Source organism: Megascapheus bottae, chromosome 11 (assembly GCF_031878675.1).
Source record: "Megascapheus bottae isolate mThoBot1 chromosome 11, mThoBot2.hap1, whole genome shotgun sequence".
Lineage (NCBI taxonomy): Eukaryota > Metazoa > Chordata > Mammalia > Rodentia > Geomyidae > Megascapheus > Megascapheus bottae.
In genome coordinates this window covers 48,045,467-48,066,102 of record NC_143519.1, presented here as the reverse complement: position 1 = coordinate 48,066,102, position 20,636 = coordinate 48,045,467, and positions in this window count along the sequence as shown.

Below are 20,636 nucleotides of genomic sequence, written 5' to 3'. Positions count from 1 at the left end.
ACCGTGAGCAGTTTTTCTCTGCCACTCTCTTCTACAGTAGAAAAGTATGCAACCACAGGCCAATGGCAAACAGAGTGAATTCTCCAAAGTGTAAGGTGGTCCTCTTTTTCAGTGGCCCATCTCAAGTGTTTGTTATAGTTCTGGAAAGCTAATTCAAGCATTATCAACTTGTAGGTTCTTCTCTTGCCCAAGAAAAGGAAATCCATTTACCCACCAGCTGGAGTTCAAATATGAAGAAAAGCTCTTGGTCAGGTGTAGCTGATCAGGTGTCTTCCCTCAAGGGAAGTCAGGCCAGGGAAGTGGTGGCCTAGAAAGGAATGACAGCTCCCATTTGGCCCCGCATCTGACATCAGAGGACCCAAGGCAATTCCATCTCAGCCAGGGTCAGGGAGAAGGCACCAGGAAACTAATGGAGGGGTGTGCACACAGCTCATGGTGAAGAGAACCTTCCAGAGATGTTACCTTCTAGGTGCCCCCCAGCTGGACTTCTCAATCATTGCCTCAGCTGCTTCTGGCTCCTAATGTCCTGTCTTTGATTCCCAGGACCAAAAAGGAAAAGACAAATTTCAACCTTTTGCTAGGTGCTTGTGGCTCCTACCTGCATAACCTGTAATCCTAGCTATTTAGGAAGCTGATCCCAGAGAACCAGGATTCAAAGCCAGCTTGGATAGGAAAGTCTATGAGACACTTTAACTACACATCCCCTCCTAAAAATAAAAGGTTTGAAGTGGTGCTATAGCTCAAATGGTAGAGCACTAGCCGCGCACAAAAGGCCCAAGGACAGTGCCCAGTCTCTTAAGTACAAGCCACAAGACATCACAGACAAAGAAAAAAAAACCCTTTAGCCTGAGCTGGGAGTTTGGCCTAGTGGTAGAGTGCTTGCCTAGCATGCACAAAGACCCGGGTTTAATTCCTCAGTACCACATACATAGAAAACAAACAAACAAACAAACAAATGGAAGTGGTGCTGTAGCTCAAGTGGTAAAGCTGAAGCCTTGAGAAAGTCCAAGGACAGTGCTCAGGCCCTGAGCTCTAACCCATGACTGGCAAAAAAAAAAAAAAAAAAAAAAAAAACCTTCAGCCTTTTCATCAAGTGAACATTGTGTCAGGAAGGACACTACAATGAGAAATGATGAAAGATCCAGATATCTAATATTCTTGTCAGTCACAGGGCTACAGGAACCTTTAGCTTGCAAATGTGCAGTATGGATAGAATCAGACTCGGTTTGATCATCTGTAAGCTTACTGACACATCTCCCTGTTGGCCGAGAATGAGTCCCTGGTCATTGCCACCTTCACTGATGTAACCTTGACCATGGGCAATCCTGCTTCTGGGAGAGAGGTTCTGCCAAGGGTAGAAGAAGGTTTCCTTGCAGGCTCGCACGACAGTATCTGTGTGCTCTGCATTCCTTGTTTGTGGGACTCAGCACCTGCTCTGCTGTTGACAACTGTTTTAAATCCTCAGGGACCACTGACTCCTTCATCATGGGGCCTCATAACCAGTGCCGGTCCTCTGTACACGCATCCACTGTCACCAAGGCACCCACGAACCCCAGCTTTCAGCAAACGGCAGGGCCTCCCTTTAGCTAAAATGAATGTTTTTTTTCTGTAGCTATTTAATATAGAAGCCTCAATTTTCTGTCATCCGGACAGTACTAGCCCTGCTGTGCTCTGATGAATGGGTAGTTCTTCGTTTCTTCCTAGGCTGGTTACAACCTAGAGGTGTGGGGATGTGTTAAAATCTTGCCAGGAAGCCACCAGGGGTTCACTCCTGTAATCTTAGCTACTTACGAGGCTGAGATCTGAGACTGAGGTTCAAAGTCAGCCCAGGCAATAAAGGTCTGTGAGATTCTTACCTCCAATTAACTATCACAAAAAGTTAGAGGTAGAGCTGTGGCTCAAGTGATAGAGAACAAACCTTGAGCAGAAAAGAAAAGGAACACCTAAAATTAAAATTAAAAAAAAAATGAAGACCACACCCAGGCTGTCAATTCCCAGCACTGACACACTCACCTACAGAACCCACAACTTTTCCGTTCCCCTTGGTTCCCCTTCAAGCCTTAGCCAGGTGCCTTTGTCAGGCTCCCATGGGAGATGAGAGGCCCAGCTGATCTCCTTGTCCCTTCTCTGATAGGTCCCCAGTGTCATCTTTGGGTGCACAGAGTGGAGGTACACTAAGAAATCACCTCTGAACACAAATAGCAAACAGAGCTTCTCTGGCTCCAGTTGTGGGTGCTGGCTGAGTCTTGGGGTACCATATTTGGTATGGATTACAAGTAGCAATATGGGCAAAAGAATCGTGACAATTTGAAAGAGACTGCTTCAAGCCCTGCCCTAAAATAATAAGGGGGACTTGATGCCAGTGGTTTATTGGGTGTTTCCAATAACAAGGCAAAGCCTAAGGACTCCTGAGGGAACTCCATCACAAACAGCACTGCAGGATTCATCTGGCTGTGTTTGCATTTTTTAGCTCTTAGGCAGATCCAGACTGGGGCCATGGCATCCACCTCCTTTCCCGATCCCCTCCCTCCCTCCCTCAGATTCTGCCTGCCTGTGTCTGAAATCAAAGCTGCACACATGGTCAGATGCAGACAGAAGGAGGGGCTTTGCAGAGCCGAGAAGAATGGTGAGCCACTGGGAACGGAATGCCTCCTCCACTGGAGCCGAGAGTCCACTTTGCTCTTCAGCCACGAACCTAGAATGTGCTCTCTGATCATGGTCACAGGCCACAGCAACTGTCACGTGATGGAAACCAGGCCCTTGCTCAGGCTGAGGGCAGCTTGGTTTAATAAGTTCCAGAAGATCTGGGCTCTATGGTAGTGCTGCCCCTTCCTGCCCCCCCCCCCCCCGGCTTCCTTGGGTGAGGGACACAGGCACTGTTCTGAGGTCCCTGCCCCCAGCAGGGAGCTCAGCACCTGAGCTGCACAGAGCTGGCCTGATCTTCATGCATGAGCCCTGTGTGGAAAACTGCTCAAGGAAATGCAGTACATGGGGCAAAGCATTTAAAGGGACTTGGCTTTCTCAGGGCCTCTTTCCTAGCCCAAATCTTGACCTCCCTGCATCTCCCTCTTCTCCTGCCTCATTACTGCAACTGTGCATGAAGCTGGCTCTCTTGGCACTTGGTGGAAGTGGTGTCTCTTCCATGCCCCTCTCCTCCTGCACCCCCAATACATAATGAAGTCCCAGGAGAACACACTCACAGTAACATAGGAGCTGGTAGGAAATGAGGAAATAATCGATTCTTTGTTTCCCGATCATCCTATAGAGCCCTTTGGAACCCAAGCCTATCTTTTTTTTTTCTTTTTCATAGATTTTTTTATTGTAATTAATAGAAGGGTTACACTTTAGTCACCAGATAGTAGGTGCATTATTTTACAAACATTGATACCCTTTCTCATCTTTTTTTTTTAAAGGACTGAAATTTGTGGCTCATATTTAGGAATTTATATCATGTAACTAAGCACATGAAGTAGGCATAGAAATATGCAGATTGAAGCTACTCAGGAGGCTGAGATCCAAGGATCGAAGCTCAAAGCTAGCCCAGACAGGAAAGACTCATGAGGCTCTTACCTTCAATTATCCAGCAAAAAAAAAAAAAAGTACATCTTCGGCTTAGGTGGTAGAGTATCAGCCTTGAGTGAAAAAGAAGAGTAGGAGCATGAGGACCTGCGTTCAAGTCTGAGTAGCAGCAAACACACACACACACACACACACACACACACACACACACACACACACACACACTGTAAATAGCAATGGCTTGTCATTGGTCAGTGGTCTAGGAAGCAGTGATGTATAGGGCTGGTGACGTCATTTAGTGCTCAGCAGAGGAGAGCAATGGAGAAGTGAAGACAGAACTAATGTTCTGATTCCCCATATTGACGATCATTAATCAGCTGCCTCCTCACACAAATGTGCTTGGGATACAATTCTTTATCACATCCAGGTGCTGGTGGCTCAGGCCTGTAATCTTAGATTCTCAGGAGGCTGAGACTGAGGATCAAGGTTCAAAGCCACCCTGAGCAGAAAAGTCTATGAGACCCTTAACTCCAGTGAACCAGTGAAAGCTGGAAATGAAGGTGTGGCTGGTGACAGGGCACCAGCTTTGAGAGAAAAAGCTAAGGGACAGTGTCCAAGCCCTGAGCTCAAACTCCAGTGGAGCGGGGGACTGGGAGGAATTCTCTTCCATCTGGAATCCTGGCCTCTCTGGAGAGGCTGCCTTCTCCAGACATAGCTGCTGGATGCCTCAGCACCACAAACACATCAACAGACCCCATCTTCCCCACAGACAGAATTCTGTGTATTCCTCCCTGCATCCTGGATTACTATGCACAAAGAGAGCATTATAGAATAGACTAGAATGTTCTAGAATTCCCTAAGAAACCAAAATGCCTATACTTTCTTATTGGGAAGCCCAGCTCTTATCTCCAGGCCACTGGCAGACTTCAGAACCTCCTACCACCAGGTACTCTGCCTATGAAGACTGGAGTTAAGAGGTCAAGTATACTTTCTCTCTAGGACTGACACTGCTCAGATTCTCTTGCTTGCCAGTAGAGTCTTGCTCTTCAGTTCCTTCTCTGATTTTCAGTTCTTTCTTTCTTTCTTTTTTTCTTTCGTGTGTGTGTGTGTGTGTGTGTGTGTGCACGAGCACATGTACAAGCACACGAGTGCCAATTCTAAGGCTTGCATATAGGACCTAGGCACTATCCCTTAGCTTTTGTACCCTACCAACTGAGCCACAGTTCTACTTCTGGCTTTTTGCTGCCTAATTGGAGATGAATCTCATAGACTTTTCAGCTCAGGCTGCCTTTGAACCATGGTCCTCGGTTCTCAGCCTCCTGAGTAGCTAGGATTACAAGTGTGAGCCACCACACCCAGCTACTTTCTACTTTTCAATCACAACCCACAGTGAACATACAAGGCAGGAGAGCCCATCTGGGGCATCCTGTAAGTGATTGAAAACAAGGCTAAGTCCTCCCTGGCCACCCCAGGGAGTTTCAGGCACCTCTTCCAGGCCTCTAGCACTGGATATAAAAGCTCAATGCAGCTTTTTACCAATTATACAGTGACTGTGGACGTGCCTGTTTTGTGTGTGTGTGTGTGTTTTTTTTTTTTTTGAGTATGGCTGTCATTGATTGAGTACTTCCTGTATGAGTTTAACTCACATTTTCCCCCAATCACTCTGACAGGTATTTTTTCCTATTACTGGAGGTGGGGGGAGGGAGAGATGGTGAAAACTTGAAAGACACAAGTTTACCTCAATATCCTTAGCCAGGTATATAGGTATGAGTGGCCAGACTTGGCTCCAGAGCCAGCCTCCTATCCATTATCTGTCAGCCTGAAGATCTGTCCTAGACTTCCATCTCTGTCCTGGGTTTATCCTCATCAATATGTTTCTGGGGTTGACCCTTGGAGTTGCTCACCTCTGGAGGAAATGCGGACTCACAGATGCAGACACAACCTGGCTCAAAGTGATACCGGCTGCAGGGAAGAAAGACAAAATGACCCCTCCCACACAAGGACCAGACACAGCTTGACTTTCCTGCTCAGAAGAAGGACAGAAAGTCAAGAAGAAACGTCCTGCTGTGCACGGTGGCTCATGCCTGTAATCCTAGCTGAGATTTGAGGATGGCAGTTCAAAGCCAACTCAGGCAGGAAAAGTCCGTGAAACTCATCCCCAGTTGACCACTAAGAAGCTGGAAGTGGAGGCTCTGGCTCAAGTGGCAGAATGTCAGCCTGGAACCATGAAACTAAGCAAGAGGATTAGGCTCTGAGTTCAAGCCCCAGGACTCTCCCCACCCCCTATACACATAATAAAACTAGTTCCAACTATTCCAAAGTCTATCCAATTCATCCTCCCCCCCTCCCGCCCCTACTCTTCTCCCAGAGGAAGGGTTCAGGACCCAGGGCGTAAACATTACGCTTTTCCCATCACAGGATCCAGATGAAATACTTGGTCAGGCTCTTCTCCATTCCCAGAGACCCCGCTAGAACAAGGTAGGAGAACAGACCCCTCTCCAAAGTAGCCGGCACATGTTCCCGCAGGGCGCAGCTGGGGTCAGGGTCAGGGGGCTGGGGACCGCGGGCGACCTTGAACTTGCGGATAATTCTGGCAGGGAAGCAGCTGGGAGTGGGGCGGCGCCACCACCCAGAGGCCGGTCCTCTAGGAGGCCGGGAGCTCTGGGGCGCTGGGGCGCTGGGGCGCTGGGGCCCTGGGGCGGGGCTGCAATTCCCATAGCAGAATCCAAGGCGCTGGCAGCAGGGAAGCGGAGGAGGGGCGCGGAGTTCAGGGGCCGCGGAGAAGGGCGCTTTGTGAATGGCCGGTTCCCATGGCAACCGCAGGGCATCAAGGCGCAGCAGCCAAGAAACTCAGTAGCCAAGGCGCTGCAGCTACAGGCTGGTGGGAGAGCACCGTTTCCAAACCTGGAACCAGTCGGATTGGCCCGTTTCTTGCACCAGCCACCCCTCACAGCTCAGCTCCATTTCCGTTTCCTCCAAAAGAAAAGGATCCTGGAGCTTGAGTGCCTACCTGCCAATCAATCACTGGTGGATACTGGGACTCTGGGGAAAAGACAGTCACCTGGCCAGGCTCTCAGCCAACACAGTGAACTAAACCCTCATCCGTGTCCCAGGAACATTAAGCTATCTCAAACCAAAAAGAAGAAAGGGGGCTTGGGAAGGAGGATGGAGAGAGAGGGGGGGGAGGGAGATACTATAGGCTAAATGGGTAAACACAATGCCCTAAACAATGTGTTGATATTAATGCGGGAGATTGAAGCTAGAGGGCTACTCACTCTACCAATAACCTCTAGCTATTTGTTAGCAAATCTGTTGTATAGAAAAGAGTAGGAGGCCCAGAATACATCAAGACATAACAGCTGTGTGGTCAAAGTGACACTTTCTGCTAGGAATATGTTGCACCTGTTGCAACCAGCAGTAGAGTTGCCATTTGAACAAATGAAAATATAGGCTGCCCTCTTCAATTTTCATTTCAGCTACAATGAATCTCTCTACCTATGTGATATTTGAGACATTGTTATACTAAAAAGTTATTCATCTACAACCAGTCATGGTGTCTTACATCTGTTATCCCATCAACTCGGGATGTGGAGATCCTAGAGGATAGCAGTTCAAGACCAGATCCAGTAAAAATATTATCAAGAGTCCATCTCATAAATTGTGTGTCTTGTGTACATCTGTAGTTCCCAACTATGCAGGAAGCCACAGGTAGAAGAATCATAGTCGGACTGGACAGAATTTGAGACCCTATCCAAAAAACAACAATAAAAAAAGGCTATAGGGGCCGGGAGTTTGGCCTAGTGGTAGAGTACTTGCCTGAGTAACCTGGACTTAATCTGATAACCATGACTCAGGCTGCTCACAGGCCATGAAAGAGAGCTGGCTGGCCAGGAGCATGGCCTAGTGGTAGAGTGCTTGCCTAGCATGCACAAAGCCCTGGGTTTGATTCCTCCTTACCACATACACAGAAAAGTGGAAGTGGTGCTGTGGCTTAAGTGTCAGAGTGCTACCCTTGAGCAAAAAATGTCCAAGGCCAGTACCCAGGCCCGGTGTTCAAGCCCCAGGGCTGGCAGAAAAAAAAAGAAAAGGAAAAGAAACAAAAAAATGATGCTGGCATGTGTGATCAAGGACCACTAGGTTTGTGAACCAGGTCCTAATGTCAGGTGGTCTGTCTCTTCTGAATGGCCTGGAGAAAAGACCTCTTTCCTGCATTATGGAAAATATTCTAAATATACAACACAGCAGCCCTATAAATAGTGGTGTCATTTATAGTGCAAACACACACACACACACACACACACACACACACACACACACACACACTAACCAGCATTTGGCTCTTTGTCCACTGTCTCTAAATAGGAAATCCATCCACCTCAATGGATAACCTTATTAAATGTGAAACCTGAGGTTTCATTCATAATAGGATTCTTAGAATGGGAGTGCGATAGCTTTCTCCTTTTTACCTTTGGGGAAAACAAAATCTCAATGTGTTTTCTGCAAGATTCTTGAAACAAATACCATTCACTTATAGTTACTGTCAGTGTGGAGAAACTGATAGGAAAATAGGGTCCATTGTCAGCATAGGATTCTTCTTTATTTTTTTCTATCCATGTACCCTAAGCTTTGCTGAACTGGTAATCCTCCTTCCTGAGCCTCCCAAATGCTGGGATTACAGATATGCACCATTATGTTCAGCAAAGAGTCTTGGCCAGCCTTTATACAGACACCTTTGTTCTCTCCCTTGATTTATTTTTAAATACTTTTATTTTCGTGTAAAAGTGATATACAGAGGGGTTTGTTCTTTCCCTTTGAAGTAAACCTCTGTTGGCTTATTTTTTTTTCCAGAAGTGGTGGAAGAAGGGTCTGGGAATTAATACCACCTAACCTCACCCTTCCCTCCTACACTAGGGGTTTACACTAAAACCTTCATAGAGTGGGGAAAGGAAAAAAAAAAGACAGGAAGAAAGCTGAAGAGATGAGTCAACCACTCACCTAGCCAAGGTAGGAGCAGAGATGATCTGTCACAGCTCCAGCCTGTCTGACATTCATAAGAGATCGAAAGCCTGTCCAAACAAGCATCATGACAATCTCCATCAAGACATCCCCATTTTCCACACGCACCACTGTTCCCCCAGTTTTGTGTTTCACCTCTGCAATCCACTGTCCACCAGCTCCAGCAAAGTCTCTGAAAAATGCCACCGGCCTGCTTTCAACCTCCCAGGGATTCTGCAGCCCCGATCCTCCCACCAACAATGTCTAAAACCCTTCTTCCTGCCCCTCACACCTGCTCCACACACGCGACAGACACTGGATCAGTGTCAACTGGTTGCTGTTTTCCCTTGCTCGGATAATGGCTGAAAAGTCTTCTTTCAGTCAGGGTGGCCATGGCTCTCACCTGTAATCCTAGCAACTCAGGAGGCTGAGATCCAAAGATGATGGTTCAAAGCCATCCCAGGCAGAGAAGTCCATGAAAGTCTTATTTCCCATTCACCACTAGAAGGCCAGAAGTAGAGCTGTGGCTCAAATGTTAGAGAGCCTGCTTTGAGTGAAAAGCCTAAGAGACAGTATCGAGGTCCTGAGTTCAAGTCCCAGTACAAGTACAAACAAGTGTAACAATTCACCTTGTTGTTCAACTTTTCTGCTCATGAAAGCTCTCCCATCTCCTCACCTGTATCATTTTTACCACAGTACCTACCACTGCACGGCCATTTTTTTCCTTGTTTCTTACCTGAATCCTCAAAGCACAAGGGAAGCTTGTGTTTGTCCCATTATCCCATCTCCCAGTCTTTAGTAGGCTGTTGATGCTTTCAACAAAGCACAGGTGAATTAACAAATCTGGTGCAGAAATATCCAATGTGACATCATCCCCCTGTGACACACACACACACACACACACACACACACACACACACACACACATACACACACTGATGATGATGATCATGCTCATTTCCAGCATGCATTTGCATGAACTCTTCTGATTCTTCACTGTACCCTTGCAAACTCTCTTTCTGTGCATCTTGCAGATGCAGGCTCTGACTCTAAAGGGAATGAGTTATGCCATGAAATCAGGGTTTGCACCTTGGTAATCAGATGCCAAGCTGACCACTGTGCTCTACTGGGAACCCCAAAACAAACCATCCAAATAGTGCAGGAAGATCTGAGTCTAGGAGACAATCCCCCACCTCCAGTTGGTGTTAGGAAGAATCAGAACCCACTGTGACTTGACAAAAATGAAGATACAGAGAGGGGACGCCTCAGTGGCCCCTCACCTCAGGGTGTACCCAGGCTTCCCCGTGCCTGTCACTCAATAGATGTGCTGTGAAGAAGGGCACTGAGCAGTGGCCTCTCAGATTCCATGGGCTATCCTGGAGCAGGATTTCCAAACTGAGGGAAGCAGAATGGAAGCCTGAGGCAGGAAGCTGTCCAGGGTATGTCCAGGCTGTGTCACAGAAGAGTAGGCAAGGGCAAGACCAGGGGCAAAAGAGAAGTCTATCAGGTACTGTTGGACCCTTGGATTTACTCCTTATCCACCAAGTATCACTCTGGCCACTAAGAGACTGTGGGGACACAAACATGAGAAGAGAGCCTGGGAGTTATGCCTACTGGGAGAGTGCTTGCCTAGCAAGCACAAGGACCCGTGTTAGATTCTTTGATACCACATACACAGAAAAGGCTGGAAGTGGTGCTGAGGCTCAAGTGGTAGAGCTCTAGCCTTGAGAAAGTCCAAGTACAGTGCTCAGGTCCTGAGTTCAAACTCTGGGACTGGCAAAAAAAAGTGAGAAGAGGGCAGCCATGGCACTGGTTCTGCCTTGTGATGGACATGTAGCAATGTCTGAAGCCAATCGTAGTTGTGGTGACCGTGCTGCGTGGTGGGTGCCAGTGGCATCCAGTAAATAGGTGTGTCTGTTATCATTGCTGTCACAGACTAGCAGTGACACCTGCGGGTAGCTTATGAGTAGCTTATATGAAGCAACATACTTTAGTTTGGCTCATTGTTCTGGATCAAGGAACCCAGCGAGTGAATGCTTCACGCCAGGGAAACTCCTGGTAGGAAGCAGAAATGCAAGGAAGAATGTGGAATAAGGCCAAACGCAGATTAGGCTCACTTTATACCAACCTGCTCCAGTGTCTGCTCCAGTCCCACAAGGGTAAGAACTCACTTATTTGAGAAAGGCATTAACTCATTAACCAGGATGCCCTAGACACCCAACCTACCCGCTCCACTTCCCAACTGCCCCACCGAGAAATCAGGGCTCCAATGCATGGACCTTGTGGCTGATAAATAATGACACCAAGGATGCAGCTAGTCATTCTACAATTCAGGGGGCCCAAGTCACCAAGAGTGAAGGACAAGTCCAGCCCCAAGGGAATGAGTCAAAACTCCAGGCATTGCCGTGTGCGATGATGCCTATAATCCTAGCTGCTCCACAGGCTGAAATTTCAGGAGGATCAGAGTTTGAGGCTAGCCCAGGAAAAAGAAAAATGTATGTAAGATTCGGTCTTGCCAAGTGTCAGTAGCTCGTGCCCATTATACTGGTTACTCAGGAGGCTGAGATCTGAGGATCGTAATTCAAAGTCAGCACAAGCAGGAAAATCAGCAGACTCCTGTCTTCAAATAACCTACAAAGCTCAGAAGTAGAAGTTTGGTCAAGTGGTAGAGCACTCTGGTATACACACACACACACACACACACACACACACACACACACACACACACACACACATCTTAATATCTTAATAAAAAGAGCTGGGCACAGTGACATATGTCTGTCATCCTAGCAATTCAGAAAGTGTAAACAGGAGAATAACAGTCCAGCAGACTCTAGTCAAACATTACAACAAAAAGAGATGATAGTGTAAGAAGCATAAAGCCTGGAGTTCAAACCACAGTACTGGAACAAGATACCTCGAGGCAGGAGATGCATTCATGTCCTGGCTCCTCAGCACCTGCTGTGGGCCAGGCACTATTCCTTGAATAGAGGATCAAACAGGTACAAACACTCACCTTCCTAGAATCCAGGCTGCAACAATGGTGGGGTCTTAGAACAGGATAGCAGTGGAGGAGTGGTGAGATTGATCAGATTTGTAAGAGCACACAATTTGAAGATATAAAGCTTCCAGAATCTGCTGAGGACAGAATCTTTTTTCTTTTCTTTTCTTTTTGTTTTGTTTATTTGTGGACATTAATTGTACAAAAGAATGAGTTTCACACACCCCCATCCCCCCCACCCCGCCTTCTCACACATGTTTATAATATACCTGGTTGAATTGTATTCATAGCCTTGGCTTTGTTTCAAGCCATTAGAATAAAGTGGGCATGAACTGAGATAGGACCCCAGGGTAGTAGTGGTGGGGGGGGGGGGTAAGAAAAGCAATTGCGGAGTTGGAGAAAGGGGGGATTGTTTTGGTGGAATAAGTGGATATGAGGGTGACTGGGTATTTTAGTATGGAGGTTTTGAATGAGAACACACTTCTTTTTGTTTGCTTGCTTGCTTTGTTTTGTTGCTGTGCTGGGGATAAAACCCACAGTCATTGCATATGCTAAGCAAGAACTCTGCTACTGAGCTATATTCTGAGGTCTAGGAGATCTCTTTTGTAGGTGACAGAATGTTAGCTTGTCATGGATAGAGAATGCAGATGTGGGACTGTGTGCAGCAAGATTAGGCCCCTGTTTTAAGGAGGCTGGAAAGGAAATGGCACTGAAATATGATACAGAAAGAGAAGCTTGTGAAGAAAATACCTCCCAAGACCGACCATGCCAGGCAAATTTCCCCATGCCAGGAAGGAAATCTCAATACTATCCATCCATCTTCTTTCTAACATTCTAGGTTGTTTCATTGTTCACTCCTCACTGTCTCTCCTGGAACAACCTAATCCTTCCCAGGAGTTTAGTTTCCCTGGACACAGTGAATTGAATTGGGTGTTGTATAAAATATGAAGATAATGGCAACATAGCTCTTGTCTTCATGAAGAGAACTTCCTTCCTTCCTTCCTTCCTTCCTTCCTTCCTTCCTTCCTTCCTTCCTTCCTTTCCCTTCCCTTCCCTTCCCTTCCCCTCCCTTCCTCCCTCCCTCCCTTCCTTTTTATCTTTCTTTCTTTCTTTCTCTATCCCCCTCTCTTTCTTTTTTCTTTCTTTCTCTCTCCCTCTCCTCTTTCTTTTCTTTCTTTTTTCTCTCTCTCTTTCTTTCCTTCTCTCTTTCTCTCATCTGTCCTGGCAGTAGAACTCAGGGCCTGGGCTTCTCTGTGCTCAAGTCTAGCACTTTTCCACATGAGCCACAACACCACTTCTGGCTTTTTCTGAGTTTATTAGAGATGAGAGTCTCACAGACTTCCCTGCCCAATCTGGCTTCCAACCACAATTCTCAAATACCCACCTCCTGAGTAGCTAAGATCACAGATGTGAGTCACGGGCACACGGCTTCCCTCTACTGTTTCAGTCTCCTAGAGCAAATAACTGGTCCACAAAAATCTTCTGCAATATCCAAAGAAAGTGTTCATTCATCAAGATTCATTGTCTGCTGGATTCTAGGCACTCAGCTCTTTGCTAAGAGAACTATAAGACATACATTTCCCTGTCATGTAATTTGCGATCCTTCTGGGGAAACCTGAGTTAGCCGAGGCTTGTTGATACTAGAACTTTTCCATTTGTGCTTCCTTGTTTAGCTGAGATGTCAGATACACACTGCTGTGTCCAGCCACTGGTTGAGATGGAGTTATATGAACTTTTTGCCCAGGTTGATCTTGCACTGCAGTTCCTCCAGACCTCTGCCTCCTGAGTAGCTAGGACTACAGGCTTAAGCCACAATATCTGACTCCATAGAATTCTTTATGGAAGAGGTGAATGAGCCTCAAAGAGGAATCAGGTTGGTCTTCACCTAATTTTTTTAAACTATGAACTAAACAATACTTAACAGTAGTGGATTTCTAGGTGTGTAGGTGGTGTATATTTCATGTTTAATATATGTATATTGTCATGTTTAATATAAATATATAGAATATTTCTATAGAAATCTTTGCAGTTTCTAAGGTGAATGCAACTGACTTGATTGTAAGAGAAAACAGATATGTGTTTTCTTTGCCGTGCTCATTCTTTTTTGTTTATTTGCTTGTTGGTTCCGCTTTTTTTGTTCCTAGACAAGATCTCATTAAGTCCTCCAGGCTGGCCTTAATCCTCCTATTCAGAGTTAGAACAACAGATGTACACTACAACACCCAGCTCTACTAATTCTTAAAATATTATTGTTAACCTCAAAATAGCTCAGAAAGAAAATAGAAGGAAAAGTATTTTGGGAAAGTATGCACTTCCTCCATCTCACCTCACCTTCTTTTACAAGTCAGCAGCAGTGAGGTCTTCAATTAGCTTTCCTCAGGAAACAGAACCATTTTCCCTTGGTGTAAATCACATGAGAGGATATTGGTTTTTCAAATAGTAAAGGACCATCAAGTCATAATTACTGACAAGTCCTGAAGGCTTGGAAGAGAGCTTTGTCTGGAAAATTCTGTAAGTCTTGTTGGGGGGCGGTGGGGGTGGGGGGCGGCAGGAAACAGGAGTTTGAACTCAGGGCCTGGGCATTGTCCTTGAGCTTTTTGTTTGTTGTTTAAGGCAAGTGCTCTAACTGAGCCAGAGCTCCACTTCTAGCTCTTTTGGAGGGTAGTTTATTGGAAAAAAATCTCACTGACGTTTTCTTTTTTTCCAAGTCCTGGCCCTTGAACTCAGGGCCTGGGCACTGTCCTTGGACACTTTTTGCTCAAGGCTAGCACTCTGCCACTTGAGCCATAGCACCACTTCCAACTTTTTCTATGTATGTGGTAAGGAGGAATCAAATCCAGGGCTTCGTGCATACTAGGTGAGCACTCTACCACTAGGCCAAACTCCTGGCCCCTCACTGACTTTTCTACCCAGGCTGGCTTTGAACTGTGTTCTTCAGATCTCAGGCTGCTGAGTTGTTGGTATTTGTTTCTTTAATAAACAAACCAGATCAAGACATGTGGTTTTTTCTTGTCCTTTTAAAAAGCCATCCTTTCTCTTTGGGCCCAGTTCTAAATGAGAAAAATTCAGAAAAAATAAATGACAAAGATATAGAATCTATTGATTTCTCACAAATACGATTTTTTTCTTATCAGATATGCAGTCGCTGTGTTTTTAGAATAACAGAGTCAGTGCAATATGGCAGTCCAAGGAAGAAGCAGCAGATCACTCTGCCCATGAGGTTCAAGAATGACCTGTGATGGACAGCTGTCAGGCAAGGGGTCTGGATTCCAAGAGAACTGGTTTAAGTTTGATTAGGAGTTGCAAATCCTGACTATGACCCTCTCCTGTCCCCTGGCTGAAGCAACAGACACAACACACATGGCCACACCCACACCGTTTTGTGGGTAACTTTCAAGGATTTGAGTCTTCCTCTGAGGTCCAGGTCTCAGGCTTTCAGTTCCTGAGTGTGTGGCTTGGAGCACTGTTTGATCTTTCAGAAGCTTAGTCTCCTCCTCTGTAAAGATGGGTGTGTGGTACCTGGATGCTAAGGTTTGTCCCTGAAAGAGTCTAGGTCCCCAGTGTAGCAGTGCTGAGAGGTCATGGAAACAGTAGAGGGAGAGTTGGATGGGAGGGGGTTAGACCTTCCAGGGCTGGGTGAATTACTATGAAAGTAGATTGCTCTACATTGAGGCCATGTTTGGTCTCTTCATACATGCTGTTGACCGTTCCAGCTCAACATGGACCTTTTATGTGACCTTAGCCACCATTGTTGTGACGCAGGTCTAGGTCCTTAACCAGATACTATCAGAGAATCTCACCTGCAGATAGATGAGCCCAAATAAACTTATTTTTCTTTACAAAGTACCCAGCATCAAGTATTCTGCTCACAGAAACACAACTGGATTGAGAATTGGAATGATGAATTTGTGTTGAAGGTTGAGGAAACATGGGTCCAATGTAGTTGATACAATTTCTTGCTGATAATACATTTATTGGTTGGTAATTCTGAAGTCACTGGAGGGGCTTATCACTCGCGAGGCCTCTCACTGTTGCTTAGCTTTCTTTGCTCAAGGTTGGTACTCTACGACTTGCACCATATCTTAACTTCCATCATTTTGCTGTTTAATTAGAGATAAGATTTATCTGCCTGGATTGACTTTACATAATAACCCTCAGATCTCAGCCTCCTTGAGTAGCATGAGTCTCCGGTACCTGACTCAGAATGAGTTTTCACTGGGGAAGGAAGAGACCTGCGAGTCAGCATGCTAACAGCCAAAACAGATGCTCAGTGACGAAGTTCAAGGGCCATGTGTGCAGTATTGTCCTTGTATGAACACACTCAAGACAGCAAGCCTCCACAGTGCACGGTGTTTACCCTGCACCCATGCAAACAGCCTGTGGTCCCACTCCCAAATGCTGCTTAGGAGAGCTTCGTGGCCTAATGTAAGTTTCCAGTATTCAAGTCCCGCCTCAAGAAGTCTTTTACTAAAAAGTGGAATCTATCAAGTTATAGGAGCTGCCCCGGGCCCACTTTCTAAAAGAAGGTTTTTAAAAAGGAGAGCATGCATGGCAGAATTTGATTTAAATTTTATTTTCTTAATAACACAGTGATAAAGTTTGAGGACACAGCCAGTGTTCATCTACCTTCCAAGTTTTAATGTTACTATATCCCCAGACAGAAGTCACAGTTACCCTAGGCTTATCTGTCCCTTCATAGCAGTTTTCAGAAAAGAGAGAGCCAGACACAAGTGGCTCACACCTGTAATACTAGCTGCTCACAAGGCTGAGGTATGAGAATCCTGGTTCAAAGCCAGCCCATGTGGAAAAATCTGTAAGACTATTTTATCCAATGAATTAGCAACAACCAGAAGTAAAGCTGTGACTCCAGGGGTAGAGTGCCAGCCTTGAGCAGAGAAAGCTAAATATGAGTGAAAACCCCTGAATTCAAGCCTTAGTATTGGCCCATGTGCATACACACACACACACACACACACACACACACACACACACACACTCACACATTAACAAATTAAGACAAGGTGTTTAAACTAGTTCATGACATGTGCCCATTTGCCTGAGCTAAGGGATGCCCATATAGCTAGTGAAAACTCTCTCTCTGACTGTGCGTGTGAGTGGGTTTACAGAAGATATAAGCACTGAAATCAGTAGACTAAACAGAGAAACCCACCACACCAAGATGGATAGATAGAATATAAGCCAGCAAAGGCCCAAATTAAACCAAAAGGAGGGGGAAGAAGGATTTTTCCCCTTCTTCTTCAGTTAAGGCATCACTTTTCCTGCCTTTAGACATTAGTGCTTTTAACTTTCAACCTCTACATGGTACAAGATCCATACCACTGTCCCTCTCACTGCTGCTTCCTAGACCTTGAACTCAAACAGAATGGCCCCATTTCTTGCTTCTCCTGTTTTTGTTTTGTTTTTTAACCAGTCCTGGTCTTGAGCTCAGGGCCTAAGCACTGTCCTTGGACTTTTCTCAAGGGCAAAGCTCTACCTCTTGAGCCTCAGCACCACTTCTGGCTTTTTTTTTTTTTTTTTGGAAATACAAGGTTACTGGGAATTTAAGGGTGGCGGGGATGGGACAGGACCTGAACACAAAAACAAACTCGTTGTCAGTGTTAGACAGAGAATAATTTCACTTTGGGTTAAAACAAACAAAAATCTATACATGTGCATACAGACACTCAAAATGTTTCTGCCTTTTTTTCCTATGTATGTGGTGCCAAGGAATTGAACCTGGGTCCTGATGCATGCTAGACAACCCCTCTACTACTAGGCCAAACTCCCAGCCCTCTTGCTTCTCCAGTTTAAGAACTGATCATCTTACGACTTCTTGGCTTCCTCAGTAGTGTGAACCAATACAGTCGGCCAACCAACCAACTGACTAACCAGCCCTGGGGTTCTGTTTCACTGAAGCAGCCTAACTAATATAATCTATAGAATCCAGAGTACACATCTATGGTTGCAATGGTGAGCCAGCCTTTAGAGTTCTTGTTCTTCTTTACGGTGAAGGAATTTCTATTGTCTTCTGACTTCCATTTGCCATGAAGATCTACACCAAAAGATAAGCCAGAGCTGACAGATTAGGATTTTATGATCAACTTTGCTCTGGAGCCAAGTGATAGAGTTGACCTAAAGCACTCAAAGAGAATACCTAGGCCCTGAGTTAAATCCCAAGGACACACATACACACATATACACACAAAATTATAAAAATAGAATAAAATAGTATTCAAAAACACTTTTGCACACATGCATGCATACACACTCATATGTACACGCATCATGCACAGAAACACAGCAGACTAGAGCTGCTGTCTAGTGTGTTTCATATCAAGGGTATGGATTTCATGATTCTGTCACTTGATCCATTCAAAGTTATCCTACCACCAACATTTTTCACCACCACCCCTGGTGTGCTGTGAAATTGACAGGTCCAGTCTCTAGGGCCAGGAGGTTGTGGGGGTGAACCCAGACAGCTGTGTGAGTCATCTTGCCCTCCCTCAAACCCCGCTCCATATCCTCCCATACACAGTCCTTTCTGAGACCCACTGATGTCATTCTTCTCTGTTGCCTATTTTTTTTTAGCATCAGTCCCCCTTTCCCTGAGGTCCAGGAGTCCTCACTACTAGCCACAATTCACTGGAGCACCAAGTGGCCTCTTCAAGAAAGGATCCTTTGTCACACAAGGCTTATCTTCCCGGTGGGCAACACTAAGCCTCTGACACAAATGTCTCTCAGCAATGCTTTCCACATTTCTCACATGCTTTAAAGTTCCTCTTTAACATTTCATTGCATATTGATTTCTTTTCTTTTCTCCTCTGTATTCCCTGCCCTTCTTCAATGCCCTTTCCTCCCTCACTCAGGTCTGAGTGAATCAACCCTGAGTTCTTTCTCCACCATGGGAGCTCTGCTGATGCTACACTTTCAAAAATGCTCCAAACAGAGCAATGAAAAGAGTAATAAGAGTCATAAACAATTCCACTGGGTTTTTTTCTTTTTCTTTTTTTCTTTTTTGCATTTTATCAAGGCCAGGCTCTGTGCTCAGCACTTTTCCCCACCCTGTTTTCCTAACATAGCAGCTAGGAATCCTTCACTGAGGCAAAGTGGAACATTCTAGAAAGGTAGACAAGCAGCTCTCAGCCTCCATGTGACCCACTTTCTTTCTCTGCCTGGCCTCCTGCATTTTGCTTCTCAGTAACAGCCCAGCACATGGGGAAAATGAAGGGGAAAAAAATCATGAAAGGAGAGACTTTGAACGGAGGAGGAAAACAAGGCGGGAGCCAGGCATTGCTATGATTTCTTTGGTCTCCATTAACACGGGTGATTGAAAGGTTGTGTCAGCAGAAGTCAAAGTGCTGTTGTGGCTCTTTTCCTCTCAGTAGGCACCTGCCACACTCTTGTATATGCACGCGTGCCTACACACACACACACACACACACACACACACACACACACACACACACACACTCCTCTAACCCTTCTCTCCAGCCTTTTTCTGAGGCTAGGTATTTTAAGAACCAGCAAGTTTTACAGTGTCCATCATACCAGCCTGAACCATTGTAATATATCGCTGTTTAATTACTGAATTTTTTTACAGTTTTTTTGGGGGGGCAGTCTCTTCTTTTTTTGGTACTAAGGATAGACATTGCACTTGCTAGGCAAGCGATTTGCCACTGAGCTAGCTACAGCCCATCCCCAATTGTTGAATATGTTAGTTCATTCAAGCTGCCAGAATAAAATAACATAGGTTAGTGCCAGGTGCCTGTGGCTCATGCCTGTAATCCCAGCTACTTAGGAGGCCAAGATCTAAGGATTGTAGTTCAAAGCCAGGCCAAGCAAGAAAGTCTATGAAATTCTTATCTCCAATGAACCACCAAAAAAGCTAAAAGTGAAACTGTGACTCAAATGGTAAAACACTAGCATTAAGCAAAAGTGCTCAGGGACAGTGCCCAGGCCCTTATTTCAAGCTCCAGGACTGACACACACAAAAGAAATACCACAGTCTAGCTGGGCTCATGCCTGTAATCCTAGCTACTCAGGAGGCTGAGATCTGAGGATCAAGGTTCTAGGCACTAAAGAACATGAGACTCTTACCTCCAATTAATCACTAGAAAACAGAAAGTGACGCTGTGGCTCAGGGGTAGGGCAGTAGCCTTGACCTGAAGAGCTCAGGGACAGCGCCCAGGCTCAGAGTTCAAGCCCCATGACCTGCAAAAACAAACAAACAAACAAACAAAAACAAAAAAAACCAGTCTAGGTAACTTATAAAGAACATCTTGGAGACTGGAAATCTAGGAGCAAGGCACAAAAATCTGATGAGGTCCCATTACCAAGTGAATAGAAGATACTTTCTGGAAGATTCTTCACATAGAAGGTAAAAGGCCTCCTTTGGGTTGTTTTATAGGGCACTAGCCCATTAATGAAGACTCTACCTTCATGGCCTAATTACCCCCAGATGCCTGGTCTCCTAATAGTATCACCTAAGGAAGTTTCTTCCTATATCCTAGTTACTCAAGAAGCTGAGATCTGAGGATATTGGTTCCAAACCAGCCGGGGGTGAAAAGTCTGTGAAACTCCTATCTCCAATAAACTACTCAGAAAAAAAAAAAGCCAGAAATGGCACAGTGGCTCAAGTAGTAGAGTTCCAGCCTTGGACAAAGAAGCTCAGGGATAGCACTCATGGCCTGAGTTCATGCCCGAGGACTGGTATACACACACACACACACACACACACACACACACACACACACACTACTCAGGAGTTGTGATTTCAGCATGAGAATTTGAGGATACAACAGGGTGGGTCCAAACATCCAAATAATAGTAGGGACAGAGGGACATAATAGTAGTATTAGAATGCATAGCCTCCCAGTTCCAGACAAGAACTGATATTTCTGGACAGGAAATATGCAGAAATGTTCGCCATAGTGCTGACCTTGAGTTCCAAATGTATGCAAACCAAAGTAAGCAATGTAATTGTGCACAAATGGTCATTCTTTCACCCTCTTGTTGATTGGCTGTTTACTAATATACATTATGAGAAGGCTTGCATTTCATTATATCTATGCAGTAGATTGCTGGTCAATAATAGTAAGCCCATATTTGCATTCAATGAATT